Genomic DNA, 23,366 nt, shown 5'->3' on the forward strand with positions numbered 1-23,366 from the left:
GAGACATTACTTTGATGACAAAGGTCCGTCTACTCAAAGCTATGGTTTTTCCAGTGGTCATGTATGGATGTGAGAGTCGGACTATAAAGAAAGCTGAGCGCTGAAGAACTGATGCTTTTGAATTGTGGTGTTGGAGAAGACTCTTGAGAGTCTCTTGGACTTCAAGGAGATCAAACCAGTCAATCCTAAAGGAAATCAACCCTGAAATATTCATTGTAAGGACTGATGCTGAAGCTGAAACTGCAATACTTTGGCCACCTGATGCGAAGAACTGACTCATCTGAAAAGACCCTGATGCTGGGAAAGACTGAAGGCAGGAGGAGATGGGGATGACAGAGGATGAGATGGCTGGATGTCATCACCAACCCAATGGACATGAATTTGAGCAAGCTCTGGGGAGTTGGTGATAGACAGGGAAGTCTGGTGTGCTGCAGTCCATGGGGTCACAAAGAGTTGGACATGACTAAGCGACTGAACTGAACTGAAAAAGAGTGCTCCAAGGAAAACAAAGAGTCATAAAAACAAAAAGGCATAAGATTGTTAAAAGTTGCCTGATGAGTGGGGCAGAGAACATATTTGAATACAGAATAGTTAAAAACTTTCCTAACCTGTAAAAGGAAACAGACAGCCAGGTCCAGGAACCACAAAGTCCCAAGCAGGATCAATTCAAAGAGGGCCACACCAAGACACACTGTAATTATTATTTTTTTTCACACTGTAATTAAAATGGCAAAAATTAAAGATGAAGATAAAATATTAAAAGCAGCAAGGGAATAGCAATGAGTTACATATACAGTAACGCCCAAAAGACTGTCAGCTGAATTTTCAGCAGACACTCTAAAGGCCAGAAGGGACTGGCACAATACCATTAAAGAGATAAAAGGGAAAAACCTACAACCAAGAATACTCTACCTGGCAAGGCTTTCATTCAGATTTGATGGACAGATTAAAACTTTTTTCAAATATATTTACTTTTGGTTGCACTGGGTCTTCATCGTTGAACGTGGGCTTTCTCTAGTTGTGGCAAACAGGGGCTACTCTTTGTTGCAGTGCACGGGTTTCTCATTGTGGTGCATGTGTGCTAAGTCACTTCAGTTGTGTCTGACTCTTTTGGGATGCTATGGACTGTAGCCCTGCCAGGCTCCTCTGTACAAGGGATTCTCCAGGCAAGAATATTGGAGTGTGTTGCCATTTCCTCCTCCAGGGGATCTTCCCAACTCAGGGACTGAACCCGCATCTCTGAAGTCTCTTACACTGGCAGGTGAGCTTTTTTTTTTTTTACCACTAGCACCAGCTGGGAAGCCCTCTCATTGCTGTTGTGGAGCACAGGCTCTATGCACGCAGGCTTCAGCAGTTGCAGCATGGGGGCTCAGTAAATGTGGTTCACAGGCCCCAGAGCACAGGCTCAACATTTATGGCATATGGGCTTAGTTTCTCTGTGGCATGTGGAATCTTCCTGGACCAGAGATCAAACCCATGGTCTCCTGCATTTGTAGGCACATTCCTATGCAGTGTACCACCAGGGAAGTCCTCAAAAGTTTTAAAAGAAGCAAAAGCTAAACGATTTCAGCACTACCAAACCAGCTTTACAAGAAATGTTCAAGGGACTTCTCTAAGCAAAAAAGAAATGGCCACAACTAGAAGCCTGAAAACTATGAAAGAAAAAAGCTCACTGGTAAAGTCAAATATACACTAAAGGTAGTAAATTTAACTACATACAGAGTTAGTAGGAAGGTTATAGGATAAAACTAGTAAAATCATCTATATCTTCAATTAAAGGAGTCACAAAACAAAATGGTAAGATATATGACAAAAATAGTAATCATGAGGAGAAGGGAGTAAAAATGCAGAGTTGTTAATATGCGCTTGAAATTAAGAGATTGGCAACTTAAAACAAATAAACATATTGCTATAAGTAAACCTCACTGTAACCATGAACCCAAAATCTATAATAGATACACACACAAGAAAGAGAAAAAATTCAAATGCAACACTAAAACAGTCATTAAATCACAAGTGAAAGTAAAAGTTGCTCAGTTGTCTCCAACTCTTTGTGACCCCATGGATTATATAGAGTCCATGGAATTCTCCAGGTCAGAATACTGGAGTGGGTAGCCTTTCCCTTCTCCAGGGAATCTTCCCAACCCAGGGATCGAACCCAGGTCTTCAGCATTGCAGGTGGATTCTTTACCAGCTGAGCCACCAGGGAAGCCCACATAAGAGAAGAGAACAAAAGCAAAAGAAAAGAACAAAAAGGAACTACAAATACAAAGAATAAAATGGCAATAAATACATATCTATCAATAATTACTTTAAATGTAAAGAGACTAAAGACTCCAATCAAAAGACAAAGAGTGGCTGAATGCACTATAAAAACAAGACCTATACATGTATATATAGGCTTCCCTGATAGCTCAGTTGGTAAAGAATCTATCTGCAATCTATCTGCAGGAAACCCAGTTTGGATTCCTGGGTTGGGAAGATCTTCTGGAGAAGGGCTGGCTACCCACTCCAGTATTCTTGGGCTTCCCTTGTGGCTCAGATGGTAAAGAATCCGCCTGCAATGCAGGAGATCTGGGTTATATATAAGGGCTTCCCTGGTGGCTCAGACGGTAAAGTGTCTGCCTGCAATGGGCGAGACCCAGGTTCGATCTCTAGGTTGGGAAGATCCCCCTGAAGAAAGAAATGGCAACCCACTCCAGTACTCTTGTCTGAAAAATCCCATAGACAGAGGAGCCTAGTACGCTACAGTCCACGAGGTCGCAAAGAATCAGACATGACTGAGTGACTTCACTTTCACACATATATATACTGCCTACAAGACATTCACTTCATACCTAAAGCAACATACAGACTGAAAGTAAAGGGATGGAACAAGGTACTCCATGCAAATGGAAATCAAAGAAAGCCAGGATAGCAATACCTATACCGACAAAATAGAATTTAAAACAAAGACTGTTACAAGAGACAAAGAAGGATATTACATAATGATTAAGGGAGTAATCCAAAAGGAAACTGTAACAACTGTAAATGTATATGCACCCAACATAGGAGGATGTACATATATAAAGCAAATATTAACATAACATAAATATAGACATAAAGGGAGAAATCAACAGTAATGAAATAATTGTAGAAGACTTTACCACCTCATTTACATCAATGAACAGATCACTCAGAGAGTAAATCAATAAGGAAACACTAGCCTTAAATGACACATTAGATCAGATGGACTTAACAGATATATATAGAACATTCCATCCAAAAGCAGTAGAATACATTCTTTTCAAATACACAGGGAGCATTCTCCAGGGTAGATCACAGCTAAGTCTTAGTAAAATTAAGAAAACTGAAATCCTATCAAGCATTTTTTCAACCAGAATGCTATGTGACCAGAAAATTAACTATAAGAAAAACACCGCAAAAATATAAACATGTAGAGGATAAACAATATGCTACTAAACAACCAATGGGTCACTTAAGAAATCAAAGAAGAAATAAAAAAATACTTGGAGACAAATAAAAACAAAAACACAATGATCCAAAATCTATGGCATGCAGCCTGAGCAGGTAAGTTTATGGTGATATAAGCCAATTTCAGAAAATAAGAAAAATCTAAAATAAACAACCTAAACTTACACTAAACAAACTAGAAAAAGAAGAACAAAGCCCAAAGTTAGTAGAAGGAAAGATATCATAAAGATTAGAGTAGAAACAAATGAAATAGAGACTGAAAAAAGAGAAAAGGTGAATGAAACTAAGAATTGGTTTTTTGAAAAGACAAAATAAAATTGATAAACCATTAGCCAGACACATTAAGAAAAAAAGAGGGAGGGCCCAAATAAATGAAATCAGAAATGAAAAGAAGTTATTACCAACAAGAAGTTACCAAGAAGTTATTACCTTTACAACAAATATAAAGGATCATAAGAGATGAATATAAGCAACTGTATGCAAATAAAATGGTTCAACTAAAAGAAAAGGACAAATTCCTAGAGATATACAATATCCCAAGATTGAACAAGGAAAAAATGAAAAATATGAACACATTAATAAACAGTACTGAAATTAAATCAGTAACAACAATGCCCAAGAAACAGTGTAGAACCAGATGGCTTCACAGGTGAATTCTACCAAACACCTGGAGAAGAGTTAACACCATTCTTTCTCAAACCATTCCAAAAATTTGCAGAGTAAGAAATGCTTCCAAACTCATCCTATCAACCAGCTTCACCCTGATACCTAAACTCGACAATGATATAACAAAATAATAAAATTATATGCCAGTATCATGATAAACATAGAGGCAAAAATCCTCAATAAAATATTAGCAAACTGAATCCAACAATGCTTTAAAGGGATGTTTCCCTGATGACTCAGTGGGATAAGAATCTGCCTGCAATGTGGGAGACACAGGAGATGTGGGTTCAATCCCTGGATATGGAAAATCCCCTGGAGAAGAAAATGACAACCCACTCCAGTATTCTTGCTTGAAAAACCCCATGGACAGAGGAGCCTGGTAGGCTACTGTGCAAACAGTTGCAAAGAGTGGGACACAACTAAGTGACTAAGCATGCATGCACACACACCAAGATCAAGTGGGACTTATCCCAAGGATACAAGGGTTGTTCAATATCTGCAAAAATTTATTAATGTGGTACACCACATTAATAAACTGAAGAATAAAAACCACTGGTGAGAACTGTGCTTGACTCTGACACAAATTGGAAAATATTTGTCCTTAAGGCATAAGTTGCTATAGGGTAGAGGTCCAGTAAGTAGATAGACTGTTACTGTTATTTTAGGGTAAGGGTTCCATAAGTAGCCTGAGTTTCTAGCAGGTGTTCTGGATGACTTCATCAGGTCAAAACATCCGCTTCCATTCAGGTTGAGATGTCACTTCACTAATGGCCTCTCAAGAACAACAATAACAACAAAACAAACTAATGGACTCCCAGCTCCATTTTACAGAGCTCTCTTAGCAAAACAGACTCCACTGTGATTTTCCTTTCACGATGTAGGACGTTATATTTTGCACTAATTTATCTGGCTCCTTGTTTACAAAGTTTTACTAAGTATATAAACCCATCAACTTTTCTCCATCATCTGGTGGAAGATCGAGGTGTAAAGGAGACAAATGAGTGGTTCAACTTTTTTGAGGTGGGGAGGGTAGGGAGGACAGGTAAGATATATGTACAGAGATTTTAAAACAAGTTTTAGGTCAATCTTGAATTAGAATGACCTTGTCCCCTCCATTTCCATTTCATTTGTTCTCAAAGAAGCTGCATGGCCTTTAACAGAAAACAAGTAAGTAATCACACTGCTAGGCTTTCCTATATTGACCTCAATACACAAACGCTCCATCAGATATCTTTTATTGGTTGCAAGAAAAGAACTTGCCAAGAGAATGTTAATATGCTTGCTAAGCAATATAATTTGTTGGGCCTGAGCCAAGGCCTGACATTTGTATATATACACATAGGTATTTTTTCTTGGTAAATATTCATTTATTTATTTTTGGCTGCATTGAATCTTAGCTGTGGCGTGTGGGATCTTAGCTCCCTCACCAGGGATCAAACCTGTGTCCCTGGCATTGAAAGGTAGCTTCTTAGCCACTGGCCCACCAGGGAAGTCCCCCAACATTGTGTTTTTGCCTATTAACTGCTATAGGTGATTCTGATATACAGAAAGACTAAAGACTATGAACAACTCCTCTAAGACAGTGGCAAACACTATATGGAATAGAACAAATCTCAATTTCCCTAACTCTTACATGTCAGCAGTTCTCAATTTGGTATTTTATAAAACATCAACCTTGTGAATGCTCTTTGCAAAAAAATTTTTTAATTAAAAAAAATTCATGCACACTTCCACTGTGGGGGACACAGGTTTAATCCCTGTTTGGGGAACTATGATCCTGCATGCTGCAAAGTGAAGCCAAAAAACAAATTAATGGCCAAGTATAATAAATTCTTTGATCTGAGAAGTCTTAACTACCAAGTATTTCACTAATTAATTAATTGCCTTATTTACTTATCTGATTATTACATTTTAAATCTAACTAACAATTCACAAACCTTTATAAACAATGCCTAGGATGTTCTGTGATATTACAATTATTCTACTGGAAATGTACGGAACAGACATCAAATATTCTCTATACAGCATTTAAAGCCACTTCCAAAGGCGGAATCAACACTTGATTACAGTTAATAGCATGTTCTGCTTCTCCAGGTAAAGTCCATCAATTGTCTGTCCTCCCAGAATAACATCAAGCAGTGGTTGGGGACTTTCACATGTCCATATACACTATTAAGTGCTACTAAATACAAGGTATTAAATGCTACTAACAGGGAAGATATTGCAAACTGAAGTCTTTAACAGATAACATTAACCAAAATATTCCTATAGGCAAATTATTACATATGAAATGTGTAACTTTTCTGAATAACAAAGACTTCTAAATGTCTTAAGACTGATATGATGACAGTTTAACTTGCTTTTAAAATGTATAAATGTATAATAATATTAGAAATGCCACTATAGAAGCCTAAATACAATCTCTGCCTAAGGTCTCCCCCACCTCCATCCCTATTTTACAACTGATTATACATATACTCGAACGATAATTACTCACTATTTATTTTGGGAATGGTCTATTTATAACCTTAAAAGTTTCCTGAGGGCAAGAATCAAGTCTTTTACACTTTCTGTATGTGTGTTAGTCACTCGGTGTGTCCGACTGTGCGACCCCATGGACTGCAGCCCCCCAGGCTCCTCTGTCCATGGGATTTTCTAGGCAAGAAGACTGGAGTGGGCTGCCATGCTGTTCTCCAGGGGATCTTCCCGACCCAGGGATCGAACCTCAGTCTCCTGCATGGCAGGCAGATTCTTTATCCTCTTGAGCCACCAGGGAAGCCCCTTTACACTTTCTAGCATGCTTTTATATGCCCACCAAGTCTTTAATAAACAATCTGTTGACAAACTACCATTTCTAGAATGCTATATTCTAAATTTCACATCTTAGGAAGGGAAGTCCATGCTTTCAGGGGCCTGGACATGGGCTGAGTATTCTTCACTGAGTATTAACTATTATTCCCCACAGCCAGTGAGTGACACTATCACTCAGGAATCTGTTTTTACAGGTTAACTTACTCTTGAGGGGGAAAAAAAAACTTCTAATTCTATTCTTTGAAAATATTTTACGTGTTCTTATTTACTATTTTAGCATTTAATAACACCAGGTGGCTATAACATTCTCTTCACTAGCTGCAGAGTCTTACCAGAGAGGATTATCTAAACTGGAAGAAATCCGTAACATGAGTCTCAACAAATATCACCAAAAAGGACCACATACTCATTTTATTTGATATATTTCTAGAAAAAAAATCGTTTTCCCCAGTACAGCAGGGAAAAAAGGAGCTAACCAGTTGAAATGCATGTGTAATCAGGTTAAGAAAACTGCATTCACTAGAAATCTTTTTAGGAAAGGTACCATTTAGGGTGGGAGAAACTCCTTTAAAATTAATTTGCTGTAGAAGGTGAGTCCTTGAGAGGCCAGAGTAAGAGAACTGTTTCATGGGACAAAGTGAAAGATTTCCCTGGTTAGTGAGAACACAGTGCTGGAGTAAGGTAAAGATGAAAAAAATGAGTGGTACATTTCAGATAGTGAAAGGCCTCATACTGCATAATGTGGACTCTACTCTAAGACATTCAATTTTTGGTAAAACTACTAGGTCCATATAAAGCTTAGGAGTTTGTGGATCTTTTGGTGTGGAGATCATTGTTGAGGCAGGATTTGATGTCTAAGACATAAGAATGGAACAGAAGCAGGTCATGAATCGGGGAAATGTAGCAACCCAGAACCTCTTAAGGGAAAGAGAGGGTACCACACGACAGTCCAGTTACATAGAGGGAAGCACACAATCTACCCAAATACCAGCAGGAAAAGATGAGAACAAAACAAAAGCTCTTCTAAGTACTTCACTAACATTCTCTCTTAATCTCCACAGCAATCCTGTTGAAGTAGATGGTCTGGTTTTTCAGATGAAATCTCCAACATTCAGAGATTTGTTTTAAAGGTGCAGTTTAGTGAGTGCCAGAACTGGGGCTTAAACTTAAGTCTTTCTGTGCTCAAAGCCCACACTCTTAGCCACTACTCTACACTCTCATACTTCTCACTTTAGTTCCAGATGGCTCAGATGTAAAACTCTGATTTTTCTCAAAGATTGCAAGTGGGAGTTGGGGGAACCAGGCTGAAGAAAAATGCCCCTCAACAAAAGGACTAGTCTTTGGAAGGAAAATACAAATGAGGTCACATCACACACTAGTGTGTTAAATCAGAATAAATTATTCCCTACCATAAACACACTTAGCTCCATTTAATTTGAAGCTTGCCAGTACTTTGAGGTTGAGAAAGCAGACCCCCACACACTTAGCTCCATTTAATTTGAAGCTTGCCAGTACTTTGAGGTTGAGAAAGCAGACCCCAAATACGTCCATCCTATTCCTATGCACAACTCCAAAATCCAGAAAGCTCTAAAAGCTAAAAAATTTCCATATGCTTCATGTCAAAACTCAGTTGACAGTAAAACTTGGCCTGAACTGATGTGAAGCTATATATAGCCTTCATTTATCTTCCTGAGAGTGAATACTCTTGCTTTCCTCAGAAATATTAATGTGTGTGATTACAGGTTCTACGCCAGAGCCCCCTGAGGCATTACATAACATACACAGAAAGCATCTCTAAAATCTGAAAAATTCTGAATTCCAAAATTTATCTAGCCAAAGATTTAGGACCCTCTATGAACCTGTATTTCAAAGTATTTAAAAAGCGACTTAAAAAGAATGAGTAGATAAGAGATACTCAATCGTTAGGATTTCACAGACCAATCAATTTTTACAAGTATTTCGAGGACAACATAAGATTATAATTTAACTAAATAAGGGTGATAGATAACATCCTTGAAAGGTGAAAAGTGAATGTCACTCAGTTGTATCCGACTCTTTGCGACCCCATGGACTGTATAGTCCACAGAATTCTCCAGGCCAGAATACTGGAGCCTTTCCCTTCTCCAGGGGATCTTCCCAACCCAGGGATCGAACCCAGGTCTCCCACATTGCAGGCAGATTCTTTACCAGCTGAAGTACCAGGGAAGCCTAAGAATACTGGGGTGGGTAGCCTATTCCTTCTCCAGTGGATCTTCCTGACCCAGGAATTGAACCGGGGTCTCCTGCGTTGCAGGCGGATTCTTTACCAACTGAGCTACGAGGGAAGCCCAAAAAACATCCTTATCAACATTTTGTAAAAGCATACTTTAAACACCACAAAATACAAAAAGGCCTTAATTTAATGCAAAAACTCCTAATTCTTTGTATTGAATAAATGTAATTTTATAAAAAACACTATGTGGTCCTAACTTTATTTTACCACCTGCCTGATTGCTAAGTTGCATCAGTGGTATCTATCTCTTTGTGACCCCATGGACTGTAGCCCGCCAGGCTCCTCTGTCCATAGGATTCTCCAAGCAAGAATATACTCTAGTGGGTTGACATGCCCTCCTTCAGGGGATCTTCCCGACTCAGGGATAGAACCCGCATCTCTATGTCTCCTGCAATGGGAGGTGGGTTCTTTACCACTACTGCCAGCTGGAAAGCCCTTTATTTTACCACTGCTGGCGAAAATTCACCTAGGACCAGCACTGGTATAGCCTGAGGCATAGAGTCCATCTGGATACATGATTTCTTCAGGAAGTTGTTAAAAATGCAGCCCGCAGGCTCCATTCTATCAGATGGAGATTCAGAAGGTCTCTGGGTGGGGCCCACAAATATACTGTACATTAGAAAGCCAGTGGGTTGTTTCTAATGTGCAACAAGTTTCAGAAGCACTGGCCTGACAGGTAGGATCTAGTTCTACTCTCCTTTTCCTCCTCCTAATTCTCCTCTGTGGGGGTGGGAGGAAAACAAGAATGTTTCCAAGTAGGGAGTCTGTCCCACCCACTATCTGTAATACCAGTTATTCCTTCAGCAGGCAATGAGGGGCCAGCTGGTCAACTTGACAGCTAAGGGTGTCAGCAGCGGAACAAGGGAAAGGAGGCAGCAGACAAGTGAGAAAAACTTGTTGAAGCAAAACTCCTTCAGGAAAAGGTGTGGCTTCCAGAGTTGATGCCTAAATTCAGAACAAGTATCTCTGTCTTTAGCTAAAATAATAACAATAATTTAAAATATATATATTTTATATGTGTATGTGTGTGCGTGTGTAGATGTGTGCATATATCTATCTATTCCTTCATAGCTGTCTCCTGCACCCAGCTTCTATGCCACGTCTATGATTTTGGCCTTCATTTTTTATCTTCGGAAGGATTATGAGAATTACTAGTATTACCTCAAACAATGTAATGACGAATCACTTAAAAAAAAAATTCGTAAGATGCCTGATGTTTCATGAAGCAGGTGATATTCTCCAACATATAAAATAATTCCACTGAGTTTTCTTTTTCAAAGATAGTTTTTCTTATTCTCTTAAATGACTGTTTAAAAATTTTTAAGAATAAATATAGCTAATATCTTTAAAAACACACAAAACTTTCATTTTAATAAGCACTCAAAGCACTTTCCCAGTTAAAACAAACATCAGCCCTTCTAAAGCAAGGCTAAATGTTAAGTGGGGAATACAGAAGAGACATATAAATAACCCCCATTCTTACGGGATTAATCACTTAATCCTATTTGACCAGAATCCCCTGGTCTCTAAGCTTTGCAAATGAAATAAAATTTCTCACTTGATATTTGGCTAGGATTTCCAGTCATGAAACAAGAATTGTGTCATATCCCTATAAACTGCTCATTACCTGAACTCAGACACTATGCTTAGCAGCAGCAGTTGAGTCTTTCATGATCTGCTCCATAACCTCCTCACTTGTTACACTCCCAGACTAAATTCAGCTTTCTTCTAGAATCAGATTTCTAGAATTTACAGTCAGTATATAGCAATGGTTCTCAAAATTTAGTCCCTGGCCCAGCAGCATCAGTATCACCTGGGAACTTGTTAGAAATGCAAATTACCAGGCCCCAGCCTAGACCTGTGGAATCAGAAACTCTGGGTGGGGCTCAACAATGTGACTCTGAACTACCACTGGCTTACAGGAAGTAGAAAAACAGGTTTCCTTCTATATGTCCAAAGCCAGGAGTACTGTATACTCTATCTTGACATGGAATAAAGACATCCAATTAATACACACTTTCCTCACAACTCCCACCCTAAATCCACTGTGCTTTATTTTAACAAGTTAGATAATGGGGACTTCCCTGGCAGTCCAGTGGTTAAGACTTCGCCTTCCAATGCAGGGGGTGAGGGTTCGATCCCTGGCAGGGAGTTAAACCCCACATGCCTCCGGGCCAAAAAACTAAAACATAAAACAGAAGCAATCTTGTAACAGATTCAATAAAGACTTTAAAAAAAAAATGGTCCACAACAAGTTAGATAACAAAACAAGCTGCAATCAGAGATTTAATTTGAAATAGATACTTAACAGGCATCAGTTCTCATCCAGCCTGATTTCATGCAATACCATTTACATCCTCTTACATCCAAGTTCTAAAAAAAGATCTTCAGAATATGTGCCTCATATACTTTACTGATTCTGTAATAAAACATCAAGTAGGTCTGAAGATATCAAACTTACTAGAGAAGCAAAGCGGAATTATTTGCTATTTTAGAACTTCATTGCATTCAACAGGGAGTTCAAGTTTAGGATTTCTTTCACCTTTATACTTTCCAATTTAACAGAATTAAACCAGAATACTCCATTCTTCAAAAGCTTCTAGCTAGGTAGAATTTTACTGCACTACTTACTTGCTTTCAATGGGGACTGAAAAGCCCTGGTACGCACAGACAGTATATGTAGACAGTTACATCTGGTAAACTCTCAGATGGTGCGAGCAGCCTCAGCACAAGCCTAGGTAACGGACACTGAGAACACCATTGTCAAAAGCAAGCTCTCAAATAATCACACTCTTGTCTGCTCCTGTTTACACTATACTAAAATCTCGTACATGCGTGCTAAGCTGCTTCAGTCCTGTCCAATTCTGTGCGACCCTGCAGACTGTAGCCTGCCAGGTTTCTCTGTCCATGGGATTCTCCAGGCAAGAATACTGCAGTGGGTTGCCCTCCTCCAGGGGATCTTTCTGATGCAGAGATTGAACCTGCGTCTCTTAAGTCTCCTGCATTAGCAGGTGTGTTCTTTACCACCAGCGCTACTTGGGAAGCCCTATTAAAACCTCACTTTCCCTGATTTTAATGCATTTTAAAGGGTGGGCAAGACCAGTCTACAATCCACAAAGTATACTTTCAAAAAGCAGGTAATCCCCATGAACTGTTTCAGAACACAAACAAATGAAGAGAACCTTCTAATGATTAGTATGCAGGTTCATGTGTGCGAAGTTGCTTCAGTCATGTCTCACTTTGTGTGATCCTATGGACCGTAGCCTGCCAGGTTCCTCTGTCCATGGGATTCTCCAGGCAAGAATACTGGAGAGGGCTTCCATTTCCTTCTCCAGGGGATCTTCCCCATCCAGGGATGGAACCTGTGTCTCTTATGTTTCCTGCATTGTCAGGCAGGTTCTTTACCACTAGAGCCGTCTGGGAAGCCCACAGTATACAGGTAGCTCAACACATTAAACAGAACAAAAACAACAAAAGAAAACCACAGACCAATTTCCATGCTATGTGAACACACTTAAGGATACCAAGGGCTTCCCTAGTAGCTCAGCTGGTAAAGAATCCGCCTGCAATGCAGGAGACCCCAGTTTGATTCCTGGGTTGGGAAGATCTGCTGGAGAAGGGAAAGGCTACCCACACCAGTAATCTTGGGCTTCCCTTGTGGCTCAACTGGTCAAGAATCCGCCTGCAATGCAGGAGACATGGGTTTGATCCCTGGATTGGGAAGATCCCCTGGAGAAGGGAATGGCTTCCCACTCCAGTATTCTGGCCTGGAGAATTCCATGGACTGTATTGTCCATGGAGTTGCAAAGAGTTGGACGTGACTGAGAGACTTTCACTTATGGATACCAAGGACGGAAGGAGAGTGGGATAAAATGATAGATTGGGACTGACATATATACACTGCTGCTGCTGCTGCTAAGTTGCTTCAGTTGTGTCCGACTCTGTGCGACCCCATAGACAGCAGCCCACCAGGCTCCGCCGTCCCTGGGATTCTCCAGGCAAGAACACTGGAGTGGGTTGCCATTTCCTTCTCCAATGCATGAAAGTGAAAAGTGAAAGTAAAGTTGATCAGTTGTGTCTGACTCCTCATGACCCCATGGATTGCAGCCTATCAGGCTCCTCCGTCCATGGGATTTTCTAGGCAAGAGTACTGGAGTAGGGTGCCATTGCCTTTTCCGTATATACACTATTGTGTATAATGTGCACTTCCCAGGTGGTGCTATTGGTACAGAACTTGCCTGCCAATGCAGGAGCCTCAAGAGATACAGGTTTGATCCCTGAATTGGGAAGATCCCCTGGAGAAGGGCATGGTAGCCCACTGCAAGCCTGGAGGATCCCAGGGACAGAGGAGCCTGGTGGGCTACATTCCACAGGGTCGCAAAGAGTCGGACTCGGCTGAAGCAACTTAGCATGTACACACGTGTATAAAATAGATGACTAATGAGAATCTACTGTATAGCACAGGGAACTCTACTCAATGCTTTGTGTTGACCTAAATGGGAAGGAAACCCAAATAAGAGGGGATATATGTATCAGTTCAGTTCAGTTCAGTCGCTCAGTCGTGTCTGACTCTTTGCGACCCCATGAACTACAGCACGCCAGGCCTCCCTGTCCATCACCAATTCCCGGAGTCCACCCAAACCCACGTCCATTGAGTCAATGATGCCATCCAACCATCTCATCCTCTGTTGTCCCCTTCTCCTCCTGCCCTCAATCTTTCCCAGCATCAGGGTCTTTTCAAATGATATATGTATATGTATAGCTGATTCCCTTTGTTGTACAGGAGAAACTAAAACAACATTATAAAGCAACTGTACTCCATAAAAATTAAAAAAAAAAAAAAAACTAACTCCATGAGCATGCCAGAAATATTTTAACTAACAAATGTCATGGGCTCTAGACTGAAAAACCAGGGAACAGTGAGTCAGTATGTGAAAAACTTGTTAATTTTCAAACTAGCAGACTTCACTGAAAATTAATTTAAATATGTTATGAGGTTGGAGCCCTAACAATATTCACATACCTTTTGATGATCTCAGCCTTATTCATGTTTTTTGGAAAATTTAATGCTATTTGTGTTCCATAAGTTAAGAATGTCTTAAATATACTTTTAGAGACAATATTTTTAAAACATTTTCCACGCTACAAACATATAATTTCAAATAAAATAGGATCAAATAAAATCAAGCAAATTATTTTAAAATAAAGCAAAACAAAAACACTATGACCAAATAGGGTTCAGCCCAGAAATGGAAGGGTGGTCTAAAATTTAAGAAATAGGAAAAAAAAAAAACTCTACCTGAGCATCTCAACAATTGAAGAAAAACAGATATTATAATTCTATTTTTGGAAAGGTTTATATGCATATAAGGTCTAAAAAGCAAAAATCAGAATGTTTTGGGTGGCAAAATTAAAGATATTTTTCCTTTTATTTTGCATTCTGAATTATTACTTAAAAAGTACGGTTTTTATAATCAGGGGCAAATGTTATTTTCTTTTTCTTATTTTTTCTAATGTATGTATGTGCTGTATAAACTAGAAGGCTTGAATTTCCTGCCTCTTGAGGTACCTCAGACCACTTGGGAATGTGCACTAAACAAAACTGCCCTATCTTCCTTTTTTTAAAGGTCCTCCTATAGTGACACAGAAAAAAAACAATTAGGTAAGTTTAAAAATGTTAGAAATGTAAATACAATAAAAAATACTACATATGCATATGAAAAAATACAAGTGAATATGAAAAAAAAAGCAGCTATTGAAGCAATGGGGACTGCCATTTGGCAGTTTCAGTACTTTTTTAAACATACAAAACAGAGTAAACAAGAAAAATAAAGTTGCCAAATCCTTCCTGGGGCCTCTCGTCCAATCTTTTCCACTATACTAATACTATGTATTCACCTGATACTAAAGAGATGGGCAGCACCTCAGATCCCTGTTTCTCCTCTCTTTCTCTTCACTCCATTTCATCCATTCATTCATTTATTCACTCATTTTTTGGAAAAGGTAATACAAACATATGATTCAAAAAAATTTTATTATATACATATATGGGCTTCCCAGGTGGCGCTAGTGATAAAGAACCTGCCTGCCAATGAAGGAGACATAAGCGACATGGGTTTGATCTCTGGGTCGGGAAGGTTCCCTGGAGGAGGGCATGGCAACCCACTGCAGTATTCTTGCCTGGAGAATCCCATGGACAGAGGAGCTTGGTGGGCTATAGTCCACAGGGTAGCAAAAAGACACAACTGAAGCAGCTTAGCATGCATGCATATATAAAGGCATATATAGTGAAATCTGATTCCCACTTCTATTTCTTTCATTGGTTTCTTATATATCACTTCAAAATTTCTTTTTGCAAATTATAAGCAATGTATATTCTTATTCTAACTTTGTTTCTCTCTTCCTCATTCTGTTTACAGCTATACAATATTCCATGGTTTGGGATGTATCAAGGTTTACTTAACTAGCTCCTGTTGATATACTGGAGTTCTTCTTTTCATGCTACTATAAACAACACCAAGCATAACTATGTAAATACATTAAGTTCATTTCTGAATGTGTCTTTCATGATGCTTCTGCATTGGTGAAGGATATTAGATTACTGCAAGGTGACACATTTCACCAGGTTGAGAAGTCAGCTCCTGTTCTCATTATACATAGCAATACGTCAAAATGTAGCAAAAGACTTAACAATTCCTTGAACCAAGCAAATGTACTCTTAGGGGACCTAGAAAAATAAAGTGACCCCAACAAAACACCCAAGATAAACCTGTTTCTATTAAATAATGCATATGCACACACAAATAGGCATAGAAAGTATACATCCATCAAAATGTTAACCATTGTCTCAGTATGGTAGATCTATGAAGTGCTTTGTAGCTTTTCCCTGCTCTTGCCTATCAATACTTTTTAATTTTACTGTGGAAAAATAAGTACTATTTTTATAATATAAAATTAAAAACTAAAATGTTAATGAAAATTAAACTGGATGCTTTTCTTCTGTCTTTTTATTTGTATACCACTTCATAGTTCATAAAGTATTTATATGCATCATTTAATTCTTATATTACCCCTATGTATTTTCATTTTGTCAAAATGGGAAAGGAAAAAAAATGTAAAAAGAGGCTACAGATGGTGAGGCAGTTGTTTCCCAAGGTCATTCAGATAGAAAATTGGCAGAGACAAATTTCAAACATAGATCTTCTGACTTCAAATTCATATAAAATACATGATCATTGCTTCCTTAGTTTTAACAATACCTTGGGAGTTAATCATAATCAGAATTTGACAGATGAATTAAAATTATGTAGCAAGGTCATTAATTAATTCTCATATACTCAAATCTTATTGAAAAGAAAACACTGGCAATCAACCCCTGAAATTCCAGAGTCAGAAAAGGGTGTGGATTTTCAGTATGCTCTTAAAATGCCCTACTGGCAAAATATATGCCTAATATGGCCTAAAATGAGTGCAAAATAAAAGCAGCATTCTCTGAAGGTGGAAGAGTACCATTCCAAGACGGCCTCTGCCTCTGTGCCCACCACTGACTCCTGCTCTGGTTCTGTACCTTCCCAGGGTGTGTTTGATCACCTTATAGAATTTCAAAATATGAACAAGCCATACTTTTCAAGGGAGGAGGCGATCATATAATAATTATTTTTTAAATTTGGGACATACTGACCAAGATGATAATAACTTGGCTAGAATGTATTCTTTCTCTCCAAATGTCTCTCCTTCCTCTCCTTGTTTTCTATGAGATTATAGAATTATACATTATTTTACAGTGGACATGGAGACTACCGATAAATCTTGGTTTGGTAAAAATATATTTTAATTCATTATTCCTCAAATTCTGTCTCATATAATTCTGCTCCAAAAGATGTTTAGGTATGCTGTGGGGGTGGGTTGAATACAATGTAGCCCTTTTGGAGAGCCATGATTCACAAAGGATGTTAATATAATAAAGACTTTAGACATGCCCTGCATTTCAGAAAACTTTAACCCAGTTTATTTTGACACAAAATTCTACTATGGCATAACTATTCACATCTTATGCTCAAAGACACTGGCTGAACAAATGTAACTATTAACTGAATGCCCAAAACAGATGTAGCAAAAAGGGATAATTCTTAAATCTTTCCTACCACTAATTGTCTTCACAAAGTCCCTGTTTTTGGTGTTGAGCACTCCTAACTCTTCACCACCCACTAAGGCCCAGCTCAAATACCAACCTCACTTGAGAAATCTTCCTCCAGCATTTCATATTATGAAATACTCCTTTCTCCTGGTTCAGACAGCACTTTATTCCCATCTCTATTACCTCACTTACACAATAAATCATTTATATGTCTCCTTGCCAGCTTGTTAAGTCTCTTGAGAGTAAGTTTGATTACATTTGCAGCACCTTGAACAGTGCATACACACGATGAATTCATGATGAATTCACTACAGTGTAATAGTTTCCAAAAGTCAATATTTGTATTTCTAAACTGTTGATACCCTGCCAACAACCTGAGAATATTATACTTTCTCCCTAAAATTTGCATCTGTTACTGAGCAGTTATGATCATAAGTTAATTCAGTTGTGACGTGCCTTCTGACCAAGCCCACTGGTAGTTTTTTTATTTTTGTTTGTTGTTTTAATCTGCTAGGAGTATATAATAAACTTCATTATCTTTTTATGTCTCTGTGCCTTTGCACCTGCTAGTCCCTATTTGGAATGCTGCCTCAAGGTTTTGCTCATCTGGAAAACCTTCCTACTCATTCTTTAAGGACCAGCTTAAACAATATTTTCTCTGGGAAGCTTTCCTTTCCTTCCATCCTTTCAGGAAGAGTTAAGGAATTCCTTAAGTCAGACATTTGTGCATTTATTACCATGCCTCAGGCACAGAACTAAGTGCCAAGGATAGAGGATGAAGATGTTAATCCTCCCTCATGGAGAATAGTCTAATAAAGAAGATAGCCATATAAACAAATAACCACACTATAATAATGTCAAATGCAACATCAAAAGGAAGACCTATGCAATATTTGACATGTAACAATTACTTTGTTAGGTGCTTTATTAAACACTGTCTATGATCATGGTAGACAGGTATTTGAATAGGACAGAAGTCCATGAAACTCTAAGGACCACTCTATACTCAGTTGTTTTCTGAAGAAATTGTCACCAAGGGGTTCTTTCTGTATATGCTACAGTCTGTGTCATAGATAATACATGAAACCAATCCTACTTCTTTGGCTATAAACTCCTGGACCAAACTCAGAACTCTAACTAAGGACAATCTACAGGCTGAACGTGAGGAAGGTCACTTAGGACATGGCTTGGTTCAAAATTTTGCTGTATAGGAGTCCTCCATTTTGGAAGGTGACAAAACAATCCAATCAGATACTTTCTCTTAGGAAACACAAATGTTGAGTGAATAAAACAAGAAAGTAGGTCTTCAGAGCTTAAATCCTAAACTGATCCTAAGGTTCTGAAAGCACTAGGGCCAATAGACAATATGGTGGCTAAGATGATATTCTACTCTAGTTTACATTAAACCCTCATCATCAAAAGCAATATGTGTGTGTCTCTTCCGCGCAACCAACAAGGGCCTAGCACATCAGATCACCACTTCTGAAATCAGGAAACAGGCTTTAAAAGTTTAACAGCTTGACCAAAGTCACTCAGGTGGTAGGTGGCAAATGCAGAAATTATAAAGACCAGATCAATCTGATTCTTCTATAATATCCTACCAGCTATATGAGTAAACAGCCTCAAAATAAACTAATGAGAAGTAGAGAGGCTCAAAAGGAAGAGTATACGCATGGAGTAGAATAGAAATGTACTGGAAATCAGTATGTTAAGAGGATGTGAAGTGGGAGGGGCCGCACTGGGCTTTATCTTGGTCAAATTAATCTCTAATTCCAAAACTAGACCTCTCTCCTGAGCTCCAGACTGTTAGCTGTCTGTCTTTGTTATTCAAATGGAGCAACTACAAGGGCAGCACCTTAATCTCTAGTTTGTACACCACAGTCTAAAACAGAGCTTGGCTTACAGTAAATGCTTAATAAATATTTGTTGAATAAATGAATAAGAGAATGAATTCTCAAAGAAGTTAAAGGCACATTCTAGTGAGTTGCAGGGAGGGTTACCCTGAAATAGATTCCAGGGCTCATTTGCAAGTACACTGGATCCTCATTATTTGTGGATCCTGTATTTGCGAATTTGCCTACTTGCTAAAATTTACTTGTAACCCCTAAATCAACACTGATGGTGCTTTTGCAGTCATTCACCGACATGCACAGAGTGGCAAAAATTTTGAGTCACTCCTGAGCATGTTCCCAGATAAGGTCAAACTAGGCAGTGCTCTGCTTTTTAGTTTCAGCTTTTGTGGGGATGACAAAGGATGCAGGTCAGTAGGGGGCAGTGCAGCGCAGGAAGCTCTGGCTTGAGGTGGGGTAAGGGGGGGGCCGCCAGCAGGGCAAGGTTTCAATCTGAACTCTGGCACCTGTTAGGGGTTGGCCTCAGGCAAGTCACTTAACACTTCTATACCTCATTTTCTCTTCTGTAAAATAAAGAAATAGGATCTACCAGAATGAGTTGTATTTAGGAAAAGATTAAAATCTATGTGAGATATGAACATACTTTCCCTAGGAGCAATCGTTCAGTATTCACTAATTTAGTGCTCTGTGTGATTTTATATATTCTCATGAATAGTGAGAATCAACTGTATTATTTATAATGAGATAACAAAAAATACGGATAATAATTATTTGAATGGAGGGGAGGCAGTGTGAGACTTCAGTAAGATTTTCAAGTAGGATCTCACCAGGCACAGAAGGTATGGAAAAGTCTTTTAAGAGAGAACAGTACCTACAGAGAAAAGCCCAGGTATGTGAAATAAGCAGGTAGTTTGGGAAAAGGCACTTCAGAAGGTCTACAGCAGTAGGACATGAGGCCAGAACACCGTGCCACAGTGCTCCCCTATGCCCTGTACACATCTTACACCACAGAACCTCTCCCTCTACATTTAATTCTTGGTTTACAGGTCTCTCTTCCACCAAACTGTGAGCTCCTTAAAGGCAAGGTCTCTAGAAGAAAATTGCGAAGGAGTAATTACTAAGCACAAATACATCTGAAAAGATGGTACAAAAAGAAGTTTGGTTTTCAACTGCAGCCTTATACCAACTCACAATAGTGTAATAACCAATTCATAGGTTTATAATTTGTCTAGGACTTTTATTTGATGATTGCTAATAATTCTGTCATAATTTTGTTGCTGTGTTCTAGACATCTAGGCATTTATTAGAGCAGTTTTAAGATTTTCCTCTTTTCAGTGTGATTTTCCATATTAACAGGGCTCAAACATATGGTCCATTAGACAATGCTGCCTCTTCAGATTAAAGACTCCTTTTAAGTCTATTAGACTTCTCTACATACAAGATACAGTTTTACCACAGTAAAATACAAGGCAGTATTGATATATGTCACAAATAAGACAAGGAAAACAAGAATTTTTCACAAAGGCTTGTAAAATTCTGGCTAAAATACAGCAGACACAATGTTAAACTCACTGCTTACATTTCCCCACTAAGAACTAGGAAAAATAACTTCAGTTTATGTAAGCTCGTGAAACTAAGCACAGTTCGAATCTACAAGGCTTTGGACACCTGTATTTTCTTTCTTCCTTCCTTCCCCCATGCACACAGGATAAAAGACCCATCTGGCTCATCCCCATACTTCAATTTCCTCCAACCCCTCAAACAAAATCCTCACTGTCCAACATCCAAATTAATATTTCAAAACCCTAAAGTCTCAATCAAAACTGAGTATAATAGGTTACTTTTTCCCCATAAAAATTCTTGGCACATTTTATTTAGGCACAACATAGTTTGTACTTTATCTAGAAACATATGGTTAGAACCACCACTAATGAAACCCAAACTGATACATTATGAAAGTGAATAGAAATTCTCTGTGAAAGGGGAATACAAAATCCTGTTTTTAGAGATTAATGCTATATTATCCAAATCACAGTGCCATATAGCCAAAATATGTCCTATATTTTATGACAAAGTAGGGTGTTCAAGCCATTACTCATACTGCAAACTCTCCGACACCCCAGTTAAGCTATTTCAAGTATAACCCAATTCTATTTAAATAAAAAATAATAATAATACATTTAAAACTTTCTTGCTGCCAGTAAACCCTTCTCATTTGTGTTTTCAAAGATGATCACCAAACAACTATAATGGGACAGATTCCATAAAGGATATAATGATCAAATGCCATTTTCAGGAAGGCAAGAAGCGGCTACCATTAACAAAACTGATTAAAGTCCCCAACCTTCAAAATCTCCCCGTACTGTATATTCCGCGTCTCTTGGGTTCACCTTCCAGCTGCCTGGTAGGGGCAAGTGGAAAACGTTAGTTTCTATGAGAGATGAGGACGAAATTCAGGGGGTGAGAGGGAGCAAAGGGCCGACTCACTGAAGGGAAGGATAAAGAGAAGTGGCCAAGGTCCCTAACTCACAAAAGGTATCAACAATGAAGGCTAGAATAACGCGGGAAGGGGAGGGTGTTTAAGAAACGCAAATAAGGCGGGCGGGGGGGGGGGGGTCCCGCGAATGGGGGAGGGGCGAGATGCGCAACTCCTCCACCTTCCCATCTCCGGGAGAAGGACGGCAGGAGGCAGCACTGGTCAGTTTGCCTAGCAGTGTGGCACCCACTCGGGCAGGAAAGGGACACGCAAGCCAGAGACTTCAGTCCGAGTATTAGAAGGGGACTAGGGGGTGGGGCAGGGGGCAGGGAAGTTGAGGGCGGGGTTAGAATAACGCGCGGGTGCCGAGAGAAAGGGACCACAGACCGCCTAGCGCCCCCGAGGGGCATGGGCTGACCCCAGCGGTCGCCCTTTCTCGTCGAGGGCCGCGACGTGGGACCTGCCGGCTTACCCTCCCCATAGGAGCTCGGGCAGGCGGGCGCCGCCCCTCACAGCCCCGATGGCAGCGCAAAGGGAGGCGCAGGGCCCCCCAGAGCCGGGAGAGCGGCGCTTCCCGCGGGTTCTCTCTCCAGCAGCCCGGCGCGCGAGCCCACCTGCGTTAACTAGAAGCCTCTCCTCCGGACCGTCCTCCGCTACTCTTTCGAGAATCTCAGCCGTCGCCGCAGAGGTCGCCGTCGCCAGAACAGTCTCGGTCCCTAGCACCAAAGCGTGAGCCACAGAACCCGGGGAGCACCTCTACCACTAGTCAGGTTACCTCTTACTGCACACTGGCTTCTCACCCCGCCCCCGAACCCAAGCCATTGGTTGCTGGGCACCGCCCCATTTATCTATTGGGCCAAAGAGGATGCCGCTCAGTCACCTAGAAGGGCACGTGTGCTGGTTATTGGCCTAAATGTGAAGCAGTTCCCGCCCACTCCCTCAGAAATTTCAGCTTCTGATTGGTATTAATGCCTGTCTTTTGGCTCCCTTCGTTCTTTCCCTCCGGTTGAGCGTCTCCTTGTGAGAGGCACCAGCTCTGATAGGCTGAAAGGACGCTATGCTTTTCCCGGATAAGGCATTGGGCCAAAGATCCGTCCGGCCCCACGTGGGGGAGGAGCCCAAGGCCCAGCATCTCTGGGTTTGTTTACACAGGCTCCTGCTCCCGTTTCCTTCCATTGGCTGAAACAGCAGCCACTCCCACCGGGTTGCGCCACTAGTCTAGTGGGGCGGGGGTGGAGGGGGCAAGGGACGGGGCATGGAGGCGGGCTTCCCTGGGATTTCCCCAGCTGGCAATTACCAAGGGAGGTGCTTTGAGCAAGGCTGGCTGGAACTTGATGCTGCCCTCCGTTGAAAAAATTTGGGAACTTGGCCTTCTTGGAGGGGCTGGAGGTAAGCAGAGAGACTCTTCCATATGTCCAGAGACAAATCTAGCTTCTTGAATATTTAAAAACTAAATAAAACCTTACTATCCCCTTGGATTTACGATGTCCAATCTTTGCTTGCCAAGACTTTGAAGTTTATCCTTTCAGGGAGTGGGATTTTTTTATGGAAGTTTTTATACATCTTTGTTCCTCCCTACCTGTCATGTTAACTGTATACATAACATAAAGTAGAGGCCAAGTGATTGATGATGGTCCAAGCTCCAATCCAAGCTCTGGGTGTATGATATGGACAAGACAG

At 40.0% G+C, this 23,366-nt stretch overlaps 1 protein-coding gene across 5 annotated transcripts in view; it reads right to left on the reverse strand.

Moving 5' to 3' along the window:
• Window positions 1-22,476, reverse strand: part of PAIP2B (poly(A) binding protein interacting protein 2B) — a 43,961-nt gene extending 21,485 nt beyond the window's left edge. For 2 of the 5 annotated variants that reach the window (XM_081590366.1, XM_081590362.1), the window contains exon 1: window positions 22,301-22,476. The gene's annotated coding sequence lies outside the window, so the exon portion shown is untranslated. Of the gene's footprint in view, window positions 1-608; window positions 716-21,554; window positions 21,612-22,300 lie in introns of all 5 variants that reach the window. The other 3 variants (XM_081590365.1, XM_081590364.1, XM_081590363.1) reach the window with 3 other exon arrangements.
• Between the last annotated feature and the right edge of the window lie 890 nt (window positions 22,477-23,366).

The sequence above is a fragment of the Giraffa tippelskirchi genome, chromosome 4, assembly GCF_054371585.1.
Source record: "Giraffa tippelskirchi isolate mGirTip1 chromosome 4, T2T-mGirTip1v1.2.pri, whole genome shotgun sequence".
Taxonomy (NCBI): Eukaryota; Metazoa; Chordata; class Mammalia; order Artiodactyla; family Giraffidae; genus Giraffa; species Giraffa tippelskirchi.